This window comes from Limulus polyphemus, unplaced genomic scaffold (genome assembly GCF_000517525.1).
Source record: "Limulus polyphemus unplaced genomic scaffold, Limulus_polyphemus-2.1.2 Scaffold2821, whole genome shotgun sequence".
NCBI classification, from domain to species: Eukaryota; Metazoa; Arthropoda; class Merostomata; order Xiphosura; family Limulidae; genus Limulus; species Limulus polyphemus.
The window spans coordinates 42,199-45,543 of record NW_013668431.1 but is presented as its reverse complement, the minus strand read 5'-3'; the positions used below and the strand labels follow the sequence as shown (position 1 = coordinate 45,543).

The 3,345-nt window shown below is 40.0% G+C and overlaps 1 long non-coding RNA gene across 1 annotated transcript in view; it reads left to right on the top strand.

Moving 5' to 3' along the window:
* Nucleotides 1–541: 541 nt before the first annotated feature.
* Nucleotides 542–3,345, top strand: part of LOC111087901 — a 26,703-nt gene continuing 23,899 nt past the window's right edge. The window contains exon 1 of the long non-coding RNA XR_002612526.1: nucleotides 542–606. This is a non-coding gene — a long non-coding RNA (uncharacterized LOC111087901). The remainder of the gene's footprint in view (nucleotides 607–3,345) is intronic.

The window sequence follows — 3,345 nt, the reverse complement described above, 5'->3', positions numbered from 1 at the left end:
AATTGATTAAACTTCAAATGTCCGCGTTGCAACTTTTTCTCAGAGGTCACTGAAGCAGAGTTTGATCCCACAGTGGCACAGCGGTATGTCTGCGGACTTACAACCCTAGAATCCGGGTTTTGATACCCGTGGTGGGCAGAGCACAGATAGCCCATTGTGTAGCTTTGGGCTTAATTACAAACAAACTAATTCATACATATTGTGACTCCCAGTGACACAGCGGTATGTCTACCGACTTACAACGCTAGAAACCGGGTTTCGATACCCGTGGTGGGCCGACCACAGATAGCCCATTGTGTAGCTTTGTGCTTAACTTATAAGATAAGACGTTTCTAACTGACAGGAAGCCAAACTATTTAAATTACGTAATAAGTTGCTATGACATCAGTGCGTGACCGAGAGACAGACAGATACACACTGTGTTTTATAGTATTACATTTTTGGTGCTACAGACAAGCAGCAACACTGTTGTCTAGAAATTGTGTAACATGTGTAGCATCTCAAACATTGCTATATCTATTGTACTCCAAGCCGGCGTAAAGAACCATGGTATTGAGCGAGAGGCCTTGTCGGCACTGGATATGGCAGATATAGTGTGGTTGACATGTTATTACACACTCTCTTCTTTACTTTCACCCATAAATTCTTATTCATAAATTCAATAATTATTTTCTTTTAAATTGAAAAAAAAAATTAGCTATGCGCTCAAATAAAAACGACATGCAAACATTGTTGCTGTTTTTTCATAATTGTTGCCTTAATCCAAACATAGATGGCGGTCTATGCAGTATTTTAAATTGATTATGAAGTGTGTGTGTGTGTGTGTTATTTCCTTCTATAAAGTTTGTCTGTTTCTTGTTCGCCACAAAGCTGCGTATTGGGTAGTGTGTGTGCTGTTTCCATCGTAGGGATCAGACCCTGAATCTTAACATGTAGACTTACTTCCGAGCCACCGGGAGCTAGGAGAAGGGTGTTCTTCTATAAAAAATATGTCTTGATATTAACAAAACATACCGCCTATCTATCTATTTACTAATCTCTTTCACTGTTTGTCTCTCTAATCAGCTGTCTGATTCAATTAAATATTGTTGTTGTTTTTTATCCTAGCGGGAGACATGGGCAAACCTCTACAATTTTATAAGAACATGGCTCAGAAAGAACGCCCAACATAGAATCCACCCTAATAGACAGACACACTCACTTCATTCAGTATTGGAGCGCTACACCTACATTACACGCATTACGCTCAATAAATCCAACGTCTTCACGGCAAGAAATCTCAGAATATTAGCAAAAAAAAACTAAAAAACTCTTGCTTCTACAGCTGTTTCAGAAGGCCGCAGCGACGTCTACCGTGAGACATCCATATCATTCTTTTATTCCACGAAAGAAAAAAAACCTTTCATCCATTTCTTTGGCTAATTTAACATCTGGTTCCAGGATATTTAACGGCTGTGGCCTTACTAAAGGCAAGTGTTCCTGTCGGACTTCAAATTGTTTATGTGCGTCTATAAATATAGGGATAAACACACACACACGAAAGGAAGAATATATATATATAACCCATTTATCATTAAAGTTGTTTGACACGAACCACGTGCCCTCCTACGCTCTAAGCAATGCGTGTAAAACGGCCCATACGAAATGTTGTTTTAATCCTACTACTCTCGTTCTAGGACTTCTCGCTGATTCAAAGAAACGAACTCGGTATTAGGATACTTTGTGATACTTCAATAATTTACTCGAGCCCGTATCCATAGTTGAAAACCCGCGGGAAACAGAACGTTATAAACTTTTATATTCATATTCATATTTTATATATATTTGTTTAAATACGCGGCCAGAAACTTCGCAAGTATTCCATTTTTTAACAAATTAATAAGTGTTAAAATAGCCCCCGCCCCCCCAGTGGCACAGCGGTATGTCTGCGGACTTACAACGCTAGAATCCGGGTTTCGATACCCGTGGTGGGCAGAGCATAGATAGCCCATCGTGTAGTTTTGTACTTGATTACAAACAAACAAAACGTGTTAAAATAATAGTTAATAGTTTTAGCTAGATAAAATGACTCTTCTTTATCATGTTAAGATTGTCTGTTTGAAGTTAAGCACAAAGCTTCACAATGGGCTATCTGTGCTCTGTCCACCACGGATATCGAAACCCGGGTTCTAAGCTCGCAGACATACCGCTGTGCCACTGAGGGTCGCGAGTTCGAATCCCCGTCCCACCAAACATGCTCGCCCTTTCAGCCGTGGGGGCGTTATAATGTGACGGTCAATCCCACTATTCGTTGGTAAAAGAGTAGCCGAAGAGTTGGCGGTGGGTGGTGATGTCTAGCTGCCTTCCCTCTAGTCTTATACTGCTAAATTAGGGACGGCTAGCGCAGATCGCCGTCGTGTAGCTTCGCGCGAAATTCAAAAACAAACAAACAAGACTTGTTCTTTTCCAGGGTTGCTGATGACTGGAAGAACTCAGTGACCAAATTACAGATTAGGTTTCATATTTTATGACTGGTATTGGCAGATTGGGAGTCGAGCGCCCTAGCCACCTGGCCACCCCGGGCCAAGAACAAGTCGAAAGAGAAAAAGAAAAACAGCTGTTTCTATTCCCAGAGGCATAAATCACACTGAACAATCTTTAACACAATTTACAATAAATGGTATGTGGTTTGTGGGGCGTTTCTTTAACACAATTTACAATAAATGGTATGTGGTTTGTGGGGCGTTTCTTTAACACAATTTACAATAAATGGTATGTGGTTTGTGGGGCGTTTCTTTAACACAATTTACAATAAATGGTATGTGATTTGTGGGGGTGTTTCTTTAATACAATTTACAATAAATCAATAAAATTAAAACTTTTAATATTTCGTCAGATTTATTTGTTTCCCCTGTCTCCTAGTAACGGTTTGTTTGATTTTGTAATTTCTCGTAAAGCTACGCGAGGGCTATCTGCGCTACCCTTCCCTAATTTTCAGATGATAGCCTAGAGGGAGCTAACAAGTGAATGTTACCCACAGCTATATCATGAGCTACTCTTTTATCAATTAACAGTGGAATTGACCGTCACATTATAATGCTCCCACGACTGAAAGGATGTGTAAGTTTGGTGATGTGACTCGAACCCGCGACCTGCAGATTGCGAGTCGAACCCCCAAACCATCAAGCTTTTCCTGGTAATAAAAAAATGACCGGTCGCGAAAATTTTAAAATAATTTCAGCGATATGTATTGTTAAGTTTCGGGGTGTGGGCAATAATATTCGCATAGAGGGCGCTCATTTCTACTCTATCCATTAAATTACCTCAGCATAGATTGTAAAGAGACTTCATTATGTTATTTCTACA